Consider the following 16737-nt stretch of genomic DNA (forward strand, 5'->3'; position numbering starts at 1 on the left):
TGGTGACAGATTGGAAGTCAGCAAAAAGAAGGGTGCTGGTTTAGTAAGGTATTGGAGCTTGAGAGAAGTTGCTGGAGAGAGGTTTCCTTTCTATGATGTAAGTGAGAAAATTTATCACCACCATTCAGCTATGCGAAAAGAAAATACAGTTATTTATTTTGCATAACTGATTTAACTTTTTCCTAAGCTCCTACTCTACTGAGTATCAAGGGATGACCAGAACGTTAAACTGCCAATTAGTGGAAATGAGTTTTTAGAGTGGGGAAAAAAAATTCTATTTCAAGAAACTCCACATTTTCAGGTAAATGCTTAGCATCTTGCACATTCTCTTTATTTCTACTCTTTTAAAAGTACGTCATTTTCCTATCACAGGAGGAGTGGGGATGCTGTGACTTAGAGGTCTCTGAGTGTCAGCAGCATTGCCACCTCGTGTTCTCAGATGTCATGTCCTCTGTGCTTGCTTTCTGCCATCATCCGTGGTTGTTGATGCTTATATCCATGATGGTCTCCTCTTTCTGATGCAGGTTGTTTTTGGTCCAGCTGTCCTCTCAGCATCCCTTGGTCTTACTAACGAGAGAGGCAGTAAATTCTGTTGCCCTGCATGTCATGGGTTGACCATGCACATTCAGCAGTGTAACTCAGCTCTCTACTTAAGCATCTTCTCCCAAATATGCTATTCAACTGCTCCCACACTGCGCTGGATGTCGATTTCAGCCAAGTCACTTCCTCTGGGAGGTTACCAACTTACCCCAAGCTTTTTCCCTAGGAAATTTCAACTGATACATTCTCAAGGTCTTCATATTTTATTCTTCATTTTTATAACTCTGCTGCTGCTAAGTCGCTTCAGTCATGTCCGACTCTGTGTGACCCCATTGACAGCAGCTCTAGGTGTAAGGAAAACAGAGTTAATGGGCTCTTCTCTTAGCAGTACTCTTCTTCTCACATGTCAGGGAAATAAAGGGGAGAGAGCTCTCCATTATCTATCAGTGTTGGGGAAGGAATTCCCTTGTATCACATCCGAGGTGGTGTTCATCCTGCCCCTTTTTCAGAAGCCAAAATCATAGATGAATGCAGGTGAAAAACAATTATGTTAATAATATAAGATATGTTAGAAGGCATGAAATATGCAAAATATCTCAGGTACAGGGAGATACAGAATATGAAAGAGGAGCTACTTTGTTAGAAAACATGACTTATCCTGTTTGAGAGGTACTGGATTTGTCTTGCTACCAGTCACCCCAGTGGAGATAATCCAACAGAATTTGGGGACATAAAGCTGAAGTTCAGACATAAGGCTGTGTTGAAAATATAGATATAATAATTCTTCAAGTAATCCTTCAGGTTTCCTGGCCATTTAATTAAAAGCAAAGCAATCAGTTAATTAAAAGTTAATCAGTTAGTATATTCCTGGGCTGGAATATATTCCTGCTAATTGAAGTGGTTTTACGGTCATGTTGTTTCTTCGGAATGTCAGACTAGTTAACTATTTTAACTATAACCCTAGAACACACTCTGTTTAAGAGCTAATTGTGACATTTTGAGAATTAATTTCACATTGTTAAATGACAGATAGTGTCAGAATATTGTAGAAATGACTATTTATTTACTACAAAGGCGATGTGATTTCAACTTATTTCTGAACTGTACCAGAGAAGGTACACATTTATAATCAGTCCTTCTCATAGTTATAGCTCAAACTTTCTATGTGATGGGGGGACTTGAAGAGGCAGTCTGAGTGCAGTGAAAGCCCTTCTGGACTCACCTGTGTCTGCTAAGCTTCCTTCTTTGCTCTCTCTCCTCACTGTTTCCTACTTCCAGCCCAAGTCAAGGTTTTGTTCTGGAATCCTTTTTTCTTTTCAGAATTTCCCCCTTAGTTTTCCCATGTATTCCTCTAGGCTTTGAATGTTGGAGTCTTCCAGAACTCCCAGCTGAGCCCACTTGCTTTTTTATTTTCTGGGCCATAAAGATCTCATCCTGTAGTCTAGTATAACTATTGTGTTAACCACCACAAATACTATCTTTCAACAGGTGACTGGAACAACAGACTGGTTCCAAATAGGAAAAGGAGTACATCAAGGCTGTATATTGTGACCCTGCTTATTTAACTTCTATACAGAGTACATCATGAGAAACGCTTTGCTGGAAGAAGCACAAGCTGGAATCAAGATTGCCGGGAGAAATATCAATAACCACAGATATGCAGATGACACCACCCTTATGGCAGAAAGTAAAGAGGAACTCAAAAGCCTCTTGATGAAAGTGAAAGAGGAGAGTGAAAAGTTAGCTTAAAGCTCAACATTCAGAAAATGAAGATCATGGCATCTGGTCCCAACACTTCATGGGAAATAGATGGGGAAACAGTGTCAGACTTTATTTTTCTGGGCTCCAAAATCACTGCAGGTGGTGATTGCAGCCATGAAATTAAAAGATGCTTACTCCTTCAAGGAAAGTTATGACCAACCTAGATAGCATATTCAAAAGCAGAGACATTACTTTGCCAACAAAGGTCCGTCTAGTCAAGGCTATGGTTTTTCCTGTGGTCATGTATGGATGTGAGAGTTGGACTGTGAAGAAAGCTGAGCACTGAAGAATTGATGCTTTTGAACTGTGGTGTTGGAGAAGACTCTTGAGAGTCCCATGGACTGCAAGGAGATCCAACCAGCCCATTCTAGAGATCAGTCCTGGGTGTTCTTTGGAAGGAATGATGCTAAAGCTGAAATTCCAGTACTTTGGCCACCTCATGCGAAGAGTTGACTCATTGGAAAAGACTGATTTTGGGAGGGATTGGGGGCAGGAGGAGAAGGGGACACCAGAGGATGAGATGGCTGGATGGCATCACCAACTCGATGGACGTGAGTTTGAAGAACTCCAGGAGTTGGTGATGGACAGGGAGGCCTGGCGTACTGCGATTCATGGGGTCGCAAAGAGTCAAACACGACTGAGCAACTGAACTGAACTGAACTGAACTGAGCTCTGACCGCTGTGAACCCCTGATATTCCAACACCTGCCATCTTGGCTCATAATCAGGTTTATAAGTAATTTCAAATTTTAAATGTCCAAAACAAAAGTCTTGTTACATTGCCTCTATTAGTCTACTCGGCTTGTAATAACAAAATACCACAGACAGCATGCCTTAAGCAACAGAATTTATTTTCTCCTAGTTGTAAAGACAGGAAGTCCAAGCTCAAGGTGCATCTGGTTGGTGTCTGGTGAGGTATCTTCCCTTGGGGGTGTAAGTAGCTGCCTTCTTGCTTTGTTCTCACCTGGCTTTTCCTTGGTGCATTTGTGGAGATGGAGAGAGAATGAGAGAGAGAGAGAGACAGAGAACTCTTCTTCTAAGGTCATCAATGTTATCATATCAGGATCCTATCCTCATGACATCAGCTAACTATTCCTAAAGCCCTGTCTCCAAACAGAATCACATTGAAGGTTCAAACTCCAATATGAAATTTGTGGGAGATACAATTCAGTTCATAACTCCATTGCAGGATTCTGAAACATTTATTGAAGGGGAAGTTGAAAGCAGATGCTGCCACAAAGCTAATTCCATTCTCTGGTGGCGTCTTCTTATAAGGACATGAATCCTATCAGACCAGAACCCTACCCTTATGATCTCTGTTTACCTTGATTTCTTCCTTTGAGACATTATCTACAAATGCAGCTACCCTGGGAAGTGGGGAGGCTTAGGGTTTCAACCTATATATTTTGGGGGACACAAATATTCGATCTATATCACCTTCCCACCTCGAATCTTCTCCCACAGTCTTGCATGTCTTGGTAAACAAAGGCACCTAGATTAACTCAAATTCACCAGTCAGGTTATTAGCTATGTCCTCAAAATCTGTGCTAAATAGGAATATATTTCACTTTTTCCACACTTGCCTCTGTATCTAGGTCTGATGCAACAGACTGCTAACTGGTCTACCTGCTTCCATGCATATTTGTCTACAGTCTCTTCTCCATGAACATAGATCATTCTGCTTCCCTGCTCAAAGCCTTTCCATACTTTTCATGCTAGTTAGAATTAGATCTAATGTTCTGATCCAAGCTATGATATCTTACATGATACGTGAGGCTACCAATTGCCACCTCTTCCTACTCTTGTTTCTTGTGTTACTGCAACCCTCTTACTCCTTGGAAGAAAAGTTACGGCCAACCTATACAGCACATTAAAAAAACAGAAACATTACTTTGTCATCAAAGGTCTGTCTCGTCAAGGCTATGGCTTTTCCAGTAGTCATGTATGGATGTGAGAGTTGGACCATAAAGAAAGTTGAGCACCGAAGAATTGATGCTTTTGAATTGTGGTGTCGGAGAAGACTCTTGAGAGTCCCTTGGACTGCAAGGAGATACAACTAGTCCATACTAAAGGAAATCATTGAATATTCATTGGAAGGACTGATGTTGAAGCTGAAACTCCAATACTTTGGCCACTTGATGAGAAGAGCTGACTCATTTGAAAAGACCTTGATACTGGGAAAGATTGAAGGCTGGAGGAGAAGGGAACGACAGAGGATGAGATGGTTGGATGGCATCGCCAACTCAATGGACATGAGTTTGGGTAAACTCCGGGGGTTGGTGATGGACAGGGAGGCCTGGTGTACTGTGGTTCATGGGGTCGCAAAGAGTTGGACATGACTGAGTGACTGAACTGAACTGAACTGAATCCACTTACATCAGCCTCCTTATGAGTGCCCATGCTTCTTCTCCACTTTTCTATCTGCTCCTTTCTCTTTCTGGAATATTCTTCCCTTGGCTCCATGTGTAGTTCAATGCCTTCATTCAAGTCCTCTGTGAAAGATGTCTGCTATTGCTTCCATGTCTCCATCCTCCACTCACTTTTTAATCCCTTGTAGCTGGGTACCACTTTGGAGAATCTGCTCTTCTTACCCAAGTTGCTCAATCTAACAGAGATATTTCAGCTTATGCATACCTGATGCTTGCTCTAGCACTTGACTCTTGGGTTCTCTCTTTCTTGAAATATTCTTATTTGCCTTTCATGATGCCACTGTATGAACTATTTATTTATTTAGGCATCTTCCAGGCTTCTTCTAGGTATGCAACATGCATGTCACTCATAAAACTGACATCCTACTGAGGGCAAAAGTAATGAATAAACAAGTGAATGTATAGCAGATCCCCTCTGTAGGAGAGGCCCTTTCTGACTACCTCACTTAAATAATAGTCCTCCCTTTACTTTTCACTTCGTGGCTCTGTACTTATCACAACCTTACATGCTATTATACAGTAAAATATAAGCTCTCTGAGGGCAGGAGGTCAAGACATTTTTTAGCTTATCCTTGCTATGACAGGTTTTCAAAACATTACTTAGCAAGTGGTCATAGTGGCTCAGTAAATATTTTCTGAATTACTAGATCAGTGTATGATTAAGCCAAACAATCTTTATTTGATGCTTTACATCTTGGTGTAATTTCAAGAAATGCTTGTTTTTGATGTGGACGATTCAAGTATTCACAAGTTTTTAGAAAGTGTGTACGGCATGCACATGGTCCTGAGGGAAGTTCGGTACAGTTTACACCATTACAGTAAAATTGGAAAGAGAATAGAGAGGTATGAGATCACTCCACTGCTTGTCCCCGGGGAGAGGTTTATAGTGCAAAAAGTAGATATGAAAACTATAGAATTATTTTTTCTTGATTTGAAGGAAAGGGTCAATGTGCCTGAACAATCTTGCATTTGTCTGTGGTTCGTTGAGCAAGAAGTCAAAGAAAGTTCACATCAGTTGATTGCCTCTTTTACAATTTCTAGAAATACTTTCAATATCTCCAGTTGTTCCTTCATTCTTGCTGTTCCTCAAGAATATTTTGGTCAACTAGTTTTGGGAAACAAATGTAATTCCTCAAGCTCCAAAATTTACTCTCAGGGGAGCTGAGAAGCTTATAAAGTTATAGAAAAGCATGGTAATGTAGGCTGAGTAAAAATCCAATGTGAAAATGGATGCATTTTTACTGTTTTTACTGCTAGAAATGTGTCTCTTAATGAACTGCAGTATGTACATATTTGATTTTGTATCCATAATGAAATCCTGTTTCAGAATGTAAGATTCACACACACACATGCACACTGATGCACGCACATATTTAGAAATGAAGGATTTTGAAGATCAAGCCCTGAAAATTGCATTTTTGTTGATTACAATAGACTAGGAGACTCAAGTTGCTACCTGATACCACACTCTTCTGTTCTTCTAGTGGCAAGTGGGAAATAAAACTTACTGTCTTTGCATTGATGGAAGCAGCAACCTCAGATTCATCAAGCCCTTGGCAGGATATTTCACGCAGCCTACCTTCTGCATTTGGCATTATATATGCCCCCGTGAGTAGCCTTTCCTCTAAAATAAGTTTGAGAACTTCTCTACCTCATCCTTTAATCCCATTGTGCACCCCCACAAAGAATCCTCCTAAATGTGTGGCCTTTCAGTTGTATGAATTGTGGCAAGAACTTCAAAGACAAAACTCATTTTTAAACAATCCAAATTTTGCTTCATCATGTGGGATACCTGGGTTTGACCCCTGGGTTGGGAAGATCCTCTGGAGATGGAAATGGCACCCCACTCCAGTACTTTTGCCTGGAAAATTCCATTGGTGGAGGAGCCTAGTAGGCTACAGTCCATGGGGTCACAAAGAGTCGGACATGACTGAGCAACTTCACTGGTCTATTCGGAGGTGGCTGATGGTAGTCATGAAAGTAGCAATCCCTGACTTGACCAGATGAGGTAGGCAGTATTTTGAGATGAACTCTAAGATTCCTGCTTATCCAGTGTGCATAATCTTGAATAATGCCTTCCCCTTGAGGATGGGAGAAACCTGGAATTTGTTCCTAACTAGTAGAATATGATCAGAGAAGGCAATGGCACCCCACTCCAGTACTCTTGCCTGGAAAATCCATGGACAGAAGAGCCTGGTAGGCTGCAGTCCATGGGGTCGCTGAGGGTCGGACACGACTGAGCGACTTCACTTTCACTTTTCACTTTCATGCATTGGAGAAGGAAATGGCAACCCACTCCAGTGTTCTTGCCTGGAGAATCCCAGGGGTCGGGAAGCCTGGTGGGCTGCCGTCTATGGGGTCACACAGAGTCAGACACGACTAAAGCAACGCAGCAGCAGCAACAGCAGCAGTAGAATATGATAATAGTGAAAAGATTTTTTTTTTTTTAGATGTGATTACTGTCCCTAATCATTTGACTCTGAGTTAGTCAAAAGTGAGATTATCCTGGATGGCTCAGACCTAATCAGTCAAGTCTTCCTCTGAACTTAGACCCTCTCTCTCTTGCTGACATTGAAAAAACAAGACACCTTGAATTCTAAAGCAGAAAAAAAATGAATTCTGCTAACAAACTGGGGGACCTGGGAAGCAGATCCTTTCCTTATCAAAACTCTATATAAGAACACAGCTCAGCTAACATCTTGGTTTAAGTTCTTGAGACCCTGAGCATGGCACGCATATAAGATATATATAGATCCTGATTTACAGAACCTGTGAAATAATAGACATGCACTTTTAAGCTGTTAAATTTGCAGTAATCTTTACACAGCATAGGAAACTGATACACAAGGGTACAGGAAGTTAAAAATGGTTCCTGATCAAAAGCAGGGATTCTAGGCATTAGATGTGCTGTGTATGCGTGCTCAGTCGCTTAGTCATTTCAGACTTTGCAACCCCATGGGATGTAGCCTGCCAAACTCTTCTGTTCATGGGATTTTTCAGGAAATTATACAGGAGAGGGTTGCTATTTTCTTTGCCACTCCTTGGTCTGTAGCCCACCAGGCTCTCCTGTCAATGGGATTTTTCAGGCAAGAATACTGGAATGGGTGGCCATTTCCTACTCCAGGAGATCTTCCTAACCCAGGAGTTGAACCTGTATCTCTTGCATCTTCTGCATTGGCAGGTGGGTTCTTTACCACTGCACCACCTGGGAAGCCCATTAGATAGGCTATCAGGGCAAAAAGGAATGAAGAATCCTGATGAAATTCTAGATTTGGAATTTCTGATAATATGAAACTCTAGATAGTGCTTTAAATGTGTCTACTCAACATATCATTTATATAAATTTCACATCCTCATTCTCTAAACCTCTGTTATTTTCCTTTGTAAACTCACCAGACTGAGCAGTTTCTTTGTTTGTCAAGTATAAAATGCACTACCATCTGGATAAGAACTAAAAAAAAAAATGAATGATTTGGAGAATTTCAAATATACAGATGTTTAGTGTTGAATGAACTAACAGTCTGGATGGTTGACTGATTTGAATTTCCTTTTATTTGAATGTTTGGGGACCAGGCGGATATACCACCTATAGTTGTGGATAATGATAAAAAGCCAGATGTGTTTGTTAGTGATGACAATATATAATTTCCTAACATGAATTAGAATCTTTCTAAGCCTTTGCCTGTGTGTGTTTGATAAAATGTTTCTATTTTTTCCATTATACTAAAGTTTAATATATACTTGAAGTGAATTATAATAATAGAGCTATTCAGATAATCAAATTTACATTTGTATTTCACCTCCCATAAATAGAGCTTCGTATTTCTTTCTCTCTTGTTCATTGCACCTCAGTTCCTTCTTAAGTGCCAGTCTTTTTGGCAATGATTTATTGTAATAGAAGAGTATCTCACATTAAAAAAGTGCTAGGGATTCATTTTGGTAGAATAGAGAAATTCTTGTTGGTTTAGCATAGAAAATACTGACCCTCCAGGATAGATAGTAGTCTCTGATATTCAGAAATATAATTGTTTTAATATGTAACAGGATTTTTTGTTAATGCTCCATTATTGGTCACTGAGAATAATTTGCAGAGAGTAACGCAAAATTCATGCTATCAAGTTTTTTTGAAAAAGTGGATGAGACAATGCTAACTTAAAGGACTGTAACAAGAATCTCCCTTTTATATGTATAGGGACTGTGGTAATTCAGATAAAGAAAGATAGGAAAGAAGGGGTTCTATTTGAGGGGATAGAGAATGTGTCATTGACCGATTTTAACTTTAATTTGTTATAAATATTTGATGTCAGGATTTCTCTGGCATATAGGAATTTTTTAAAACTGTATTGAGCACTGGAAGTTCTTTATAATTTTTAAAACTAAATATTGTGTCCATGTGTGTGTGCTAAGTTGCTTCAGTCATGTCCAACTCTTTGCAACCCTATAGACTGTAGCCTGCCAAGCTCCTCTGTCCATGGGATTCTCCAGGCAAGAATACTGAAGTTGGTTGCCATGCCCTCCTCCAGGGGGTCTTCCAGACAGGGATCAAACCCACATCTCTTATGTCTCCTGCACTGGCAGTCGGGTTCTTTACCACTAGCACCACCTGGAAAGTCCTAAAACTGAAGATTATTACTATTCAAATAAATTTTTAGTTTGCATGTTTATACTTTTATCTGGTAGATGAATAAGTGATCAGGTCCACTGTTGGTGAATTGCATTTTGGGAGACTGCCTTCTAGACAATCAGCCTAGTCATGTTCTGGGACTGTAGGACACTTGATTCTTAGAGTCTGTTGGTGGCAGGAGGCAAGGGGTGAGTAAGAGAATATTTCACTTTAAAAATTTCCTGGATTTATATTAATCTCTAAATGTATGGCCCTTTCAGACATTTCTCACTGCAAATAAAAACCGCTGTCTCACTATCAAGCGTGGCACGTCTTAATACAAAGAATACTTGAATTTTAAAGTGCTTCCATATATGTTATTTCAACAAGACATGACGTCTTTTAGGAGGAGAGAAACGTTGTTGTTTTTGTTTCTGCTGAAGGTCACCTTGGGCGATTGAAAAGAAAAGCATTCCTATGCATCCAGATTCATTTATTTTTTGGCTTGAATTTTGTAGCAGAGGAAAAAAGCACCAGGTTCCCACTGTTTCCTGTTCTTAACAGGTCCAAGTGCCTGCGTGGGGTCTGTGCACTGGTGGGAGCAAAAGCTTGTCGCTCGGAGAAAGGAGTTACCCTTGGTCTTTCAGCTTGTGATTTCTTAACTGGAATTTCTGAGATTTGGCACCAACTTCAGGTGCTGTGATTCATGGGGTCGCAAAGAGTCGGACACGACTGAGCGACTGAATTGAACTGAACTTAGGGAGTTTCGTTTGGAAAACTCCTCCCTTTAATTAATGATTGTGTCTGTATCTTAATATAATTTTCCCTTATTTGAAGCTAACCTTACATTTTTGTGTTAATTTTTATCATTGATTTCGTTGTGACATAACGTGACATTTCTACAAAAAAATTGTATTTCCTAGTTTTTGTTCCAAGGCAAAGTACAATGACTTCTGTCTGAATTAATGAATAGGTTGATACCATATGGAAATGAAAGGGTAGTTATTGCAACTTAATTTTTTTAATGGATAAAAAATTTCTAATCAAATATATAACTTAGAAAATAAAAAGTTAAATTTATGTCAAATTATTATGATTAATGGAAATTTAATACTTTTATATCTAGGCTACATATTTGAAATATTAATGCCAACTTTCAGGAAGTTTATTTCAGTAATACCAAGTTTTAGGAAGTAAATTGACATAATCTAGTCTTTGTGCTTTTTTTAAAATGAAACTTCTATCTCCAATATTATTTTATTCAACAATTGCTTGAGATATTTTGTGTTTCAGGAATGGTTCTATGTCCAGGGTATCCACAGATAAATATGATATACCTGATACTCACAGACTAATTAAGGAAAGTAGTGCATTCCACTAGGAGCAGAATGAAGGAAGAATAATGACTTTATAAGACCCACTGTTTTAATCTACCTTTTGCACCAATGTAGAAATGAGAAGGAATGATTCACTTACCAGCAGTTCATAATGTTCAGTAGACAGGTGTTGGTTGGTGGCCCTTCGGTGTCTGGATGACCATGCATGAGTTATCATCATATGGATGAGAGAGCAGAACATTGAAAGTGATGGGCTCCAGAGTCAGATGACTGAGTGTGAACTGCAACACTGCCCTTATCTCCTACCTCTGTGATCTTGGCTTGGACCTGGACCTGGACCTTGGACAAATGATGAGATCCCCCAGTATGCATGACTCCATTGCAAGAGCAAGACAAGAATCATACCTCCCTCATTGGATTGTGAGTATTAAAGAGGTGAAACACGTAAATCATTCAGAACCCTTTCTGAAATATTGATGATGGCCCTATGCCATGACTTTAGAACTGCGAATTCCTTGTAAATATCCCAAGTAGAAATTAAAGAAAAAATGTTGGATCATAGGACAAAATAATTTGATAAAAGAGTAACCCATTTGAAATCAAAATTAGATCAAGTATCCAGAATTTAGTGACATTACTCTAACCAATGAGTAATCTAGCAGGATACCAATGACAAGAAAAGATGAATGCACTCTGGCAAAAAAAATTGTAAACTTTAACCTTATAAGATCATTTTGTACACTTGAAACATGGCCTTTGATAGGTTCTTTAAATAATTTTATTTATTGTGCACAGGAATCTCAAGAGATTTAAATAACTATCCCCATTCTAAAGATGAGTCTATATAGCTAAATTGCACTGGTCATAGTTATACAGCTTGGCACATGCATTTTCTGGATTTGAGCCTATGACATCTGACTCTGAAACCTGAGTATTTAACTACTGCTTATCTCTTTTGGGGAGGTTGAGCATGGACTGTGCTTACACAGTATAGATTATGATAAGTCATAATTAAAGGGGCAGGCATCTCACACTGGAGAGCTAGCTGGAGCAAAAGCAGGGGGATGAGCAAGCTCTTACTGGGAGACTTTGAGAGACCCAGCTTGATCCACATGGTTGGGTTGAACCTGAGGTGGATATAGTTGGGGACGCAACAAAAAGCATATACTAAGAGACTCAAAGTAACTCAAACTAATCTGTTCTTTTATGCATAAGAATAAGTTTTGGGGTAAACGATTACTAGGTTGATAGGGATAGTTTTTCTGGGAGAAATATCAATAAGGTCAGATATGCAGATGACACCACCCTTAAGGCAGAAAGTGAAGAGGAACTAAAAAGACTCTTGATGAAAGTGAAAGAAAAGAGTGAAAAAGTTGGCTTAAAACTCAACATTCAGAAAATGAAGATCATGGCATCTGGTCCCATCATTTCATGGGAAATAGATGGGGAAACGGTGGAAACAGTGTCAGACTTTATTTTTCAGGGCTCCAAAATCAATGCAGATGGTGATTGCAGCCATGAAATTAAAAGACCCTTACTCCTTAGAAGGAACATTATGATCAACCTAGATAGCATATTCAAAAGCAGAGACATTACTTTGCCAAAAAAGTCCGTCTAGTCAAGGCTATGGTTTTTCCAGTGGTCATGTCTGGATGTGAGAGTTGGACTGTGAAGAAGGCTGAGCACCGAAGAATTGATGCTTTTGAACTCGGGTGTTGGAGAAGACTCTTGAGAGTACCTTGAACTGCAAGGAGATCCAACCAGCCCATTCTAAAGGAGATCAGCCCTGAGATTTCTTTGGAGGGAATGATGCTGAAGCTGAAACTCCAGTACACCTCATGCGAAGAGTTGACTCATTGGAAAAGACTGTGATGCTGGGAGGGATTGGGGGCAGGAGGAGAAGGGGACGACAGAGGATGAGATGGCTGGATGGCATCACGGACTCGATGGATGTGAGTCTGAGTGAACTCCGGGAGTTGGTGATGGACAGGGAGGCCTGGCGTGCTGCGATTCATGGGGTCACAAAGAGTCAGACACGACTGAACGACTGAACTGAACTGAACTGAGGGATAGTATAATGATGCTACAGGGCTTCCCTATTTAATTTTTATTCTCTTCTGCATCTGTAATGGAATAAATTTTTTTCATATGCATGTCATTTTATGGTTATATTTCAGTTCAAAGTAGAAAAATGGAAGAAACTTAAGGAAGAAGGCTTAAAGATCTATTTCAGCCACATCTTATTTGCCTTCTTTAGGGAATCCATAGGGCTCCCAGAATTACCACTACCCCAACTCCAACCAAGTGGACTCTCGCCTAAGTCTCACTGACCTGAAGGAGGTCACAGTCACCCTAAACTACCCGGGGAAACTTTTAGTATAATAATTAATTTGTGGGATACGTTAGGTTGCAGTAGCCCAGTCACTTCCCCTAAATCTTGGTGGCTTTAAGGACATGGAAAAAGACAGTATGAGGAACTAATAAGATATTTTAAAGCTTTGGTTTGAAAGTGATGCTTTCTATCCTTGGCGTGTGCATTTTACCTAATACAAAGGATTTTGTTTGTTCCAAAAAATTTAAAAATGAGGAGAAACTGTGTAAGGAGGCAAGAAAACTTGATCCAAATCTACCTCTGTCTTTTCCCAAGTTTGTGCTCTTATTTGCTTATTAATTTAGAGACAACTGTGATATGTTTTCTGAGTAAATCTTTGTGGCTTTGAGAGTCTAAAACATGGATTTAGATCACAACTTTACCATTCTCAAATTCATGACCCAATCAACTTCCCAAATTTCCTTAAAATTGATTTCTAACTCTGAAAAAGAAGGTAAACCCTCCCTTCTGGGTGATGTGGGAAAATTGATAAGAAGGGTGACTGGCAAGGCATGGTGACCGTTCTACTTTACTAGATCCCTGCAGTTTTCCGCTGCTGTGTTGCCTGCACATCACAGCCCAGGATCAACTTCAAAATGAATGTTCAACTGAGTGCAAAAGCTTAGAAGTCAGGAAACCAAGCTATGAAACGGACTCACAGTGTCTTACTCTGGTTTGAATAATCTACAGCCAATCTTGGAGATGGCTCTTCCATTGATTTCTGTGGGAATGCATTTGGTACCTGCATTTCCATCTCTTCCTCACATCGTTCACATTCACACCTGCTCCTGTAAGTGCTGATGACCACTGCCTTCTGCACTTCTGGTTTCTACTGATCAGAATAGTTTGACCCATGCTAGGATTAAAAGTTTGTTTCCTGGGGACTCCCCTGGCAGTCCAGTGGTTTAGACTCCACACCACCACTACAGGGGGTCTGGGTTCATTCCCTGGTCAGGCAACTGAGACCCCACATGCTGCAAGCGATGGCCAAAAGATACGAAGAATTAAAACAAACAAACAAAAAAAACATTTCTTCACAACTCACATGTTGAAACCTAATCTTCAGTGGGATGGTATTTGGAGGTGGGGTGTTCAGGCAGTAATCTGACTGTAAATTAAATGGAATTAATGCCCTTGTAAGAAGAGCTTTCAAAGAGTTTTCTTTCTCTGTCTCTCTCTCCAGCAAGTGAGGATACAGCAAGAAAGAATCCACCTGCAAACCAGGAAACATGCTCTCACCAAACTCAAACCTGCTGTTACCTTGATCTTGGACTTCCCAGCCTCCAGTACTGCATGAAGAGACCATGCTTTTTTTCCAAGGAGATTCCTCATATTAAGTATAATTTCCCATTCATATATAGTGTTATAGCAGTTGTATTTGTGGTTGCAGTTATTTTAAGACAGTTACAGAAGGGAAAATAGGTGGCCTTAGACCCGGGCAATGTAGGACCCTTCCCAAAGTCCTACACTTTAGATGTCCCTGGACCCTGGCACTCTTTAGCTTTGTCCCCTAGAACAAGAAGTGCCTGGGTACAAGGGCCTCATCTAGCTCATATTTACTTATTTAAAACCCTGAAGTTGCTTGAGCCATGTCCCTAAACCCAGTTCTAATCCTGCACAGACCTCTTAAGGGCCCAGAGGTATTCCTTTGTAACCTCTGGGAGGAGCAGGTAGATGGGACACGCGTTTTAGAGATGAATGTTCTCACACACGTAGGACATCCTTCAGGCTGAAGAACAGACCAGGAGGTGGGAAGGGAAGAGCTGAAGCTGAGGGTTCTCTAGTGGTACCCTTGTCTCAAACCTGCAAATTAAGGGTGAGCCTTATTGGGGGAGGGGGGAAGAGGGCATATGTGGGAGGGAGAAAAATGCAAACGTTCACTTGTCATTTCAGGCCTTTGTAACTGCATTCCTATTTCTCAGGGAGAAGGTAGCTGACGTTTCTGTAAAGAACGTGGTAGGGCCAGATCAGGGAGCTTTCTTTGGCTTTATTGTGCTCTGATTGGAAGGAAGCACGCATAGGCGCAGTGAAAGAAAAGAGACACTGGCTGACTGTGAAGGTGATGATAATTGTTCCTGGGAAACCAAAGCTGCTGTTGTGTCTTGACTTAAAGAAACGAAGCTGTCCAGTTCTGTGAGCCTTTAGATGTGGCCACTGAGGCGGCGCTATGCTTCCAATCCTCCCCAGTGTATCCCCTACAATTAACCCCGATTCCCTGGGGCTCCATTCAGTTTCTTGCAAATTCTGTTTCTTATAACCTAGAAGAGCTGGACTAACACAGCTGTCTAGGGCAATAATTATCCCCAGCATCAGTGCTGCTCTCCACAGGCCTCCAGAGACTCATCACTAGCATGTTATGAGAGATCCCTGTGTTTGGGTTTGAAGTTTGCAAAATCAAAGCACTTTAACAACCTATAAATTGGCTCCCTGTTCCCTTTGGCTGATTGGAGGTGAAAGCTATGAAAGCCCAGCCCATGACTATTTGCAGATGGAGAAATTGACCCGGAAGCAGTTTTACTGGCCCCAAGCAGTGGCTGAGACTCCATATTGTCCAAGGCAACCTGTCTGACCCTGCTTCCTTCCTCCATCTGCATGTTCCTTTCCCTTGACTGTACACTTTAAGTGAACAAGCTTTCCTTGCATGCGTGCATGGGAAGTTGCTTCAGTTGCATCCCACTCTTTGCAACACCATGGACTATAGCCTTCCAGGCTCCTCTGCCCATGGAATGCTCCAGGAAAGAATAGTGGAGTGGGTTTCCATGCCCTGCTCCAGGGGATCTTCCCAACCCAGGGATAAAACTTGCATTTCCTGGGGCTCCTACATTGCAGGTGGATTCTTCACCACGTAGCCACCAGGGAAGCCCAAGCTTTCCTTAGCCTATTTCAAATATTTGGTACCAAACTCAGTATCTAGTTTATAGGTTTCCCAGGTGGCACAGTGGTAAAGAACCTGCCTGCCAATGTACAAAACATAAGAAACCTGGGTTCAATCCCTGGGTGGGGAAGATCCTCTGGAGGAGGGCATGGAAACCCACCCCAGTATTCTTGCCTGGAGAATCCCATGGACAGAGGAGCCTAGTGGGCTACAGTTCATAGGGTCACAAAGAGTCAGACTCAACTAAAGTGACTTTGTATGAAAACTTGCCAACATAGGAGACACAAGAGACGTGAGTTCAATCTCTGGGTTGGAAAGTTACCCTGGAGTAGAAAATGGCAACCCACTCCAGTTTTCTTGCCTGGTAAACCCCATGGACAGAGGAGCCTGGCAGTCTACAGTCCCTGGGGTCACAAAAAGTTGAACAAAACTGAACACACACACACACACATACAACAACAACAACAGAGAGTGTCTAGTTCAAATCTTTTTCCTGCCTCCTTCCCCCCTTCTTTTTTTTTTTTTTTTTTGGTTGCTTTTGCAAAGTATTGAGAGATTCAGCTCATTGGTGCACAAGCCCATCCTTCTCTGCACAGTTCTAATGTCTAATTCGCGTGGAGAGCCATTGTGTGAAGGCACTGTTAGGCTTCCATGCCCACTCAATCCCCAGCCTTTCTTCTTAGACTGCCAACAGTGCCAATTAGTACCACATGTGGTGTGAGTTTGCACAGTGGCTCTTGCAGCCAAGTCCTTAAAATGTGGCCAAAATGCAAATTGGCCCGTAGACAAGTTCTTGGGTGTGAGTTGAGGGGGAATAAGTTT

At 41.0% G+C, this 16737-nt stretch overlaps 1 long non-coding RNA gene across 2 annotated transcripts; it reads right to left on the minus strand.

The window, feature by feature from the left end:
* Positions 1-235: 235 nt before the first annotated feature.
* LOC129620697 (uncharacterized) lies at positions 236-14788 on the minus strand. Of its 2 annotated transcripts, XR_008698676.1 has the most exons (4): positions 14664-14788; positions 10809-11008; positions 749-884; positions 236-567 (listed from the first exon to the last, which is right to left on the minus strand). It is a non-coding gene; the product is annotated as an uncharacterized LOC129620697 (long non-coding RNA). The 2 variants fall into 2 exon arrangements; XR_008698675.1 differs by having other exon boundaries at positions 236-884.
* Between the last annotated feature and the right edge of the window lie 1949 nt (positions 14789-16737).

The sequence above is a fragment of the Bubalus kerabau genome, chromosome 10 (assembly GCF_029407905.1).
Source record: "Bubalus kerabau isolate K-KA32 ecotype Philippines breed swamp buffalo chromosome 10, PCC_UOA_SB_1v2, whole genome shotgun sequence".
Taxonomy (NCBI): Eukaryota; Metazoa; Chordata; class Mammalia; order Artiodactyla; family Bovidae; genus Bubalus; species Bubalus kerabau.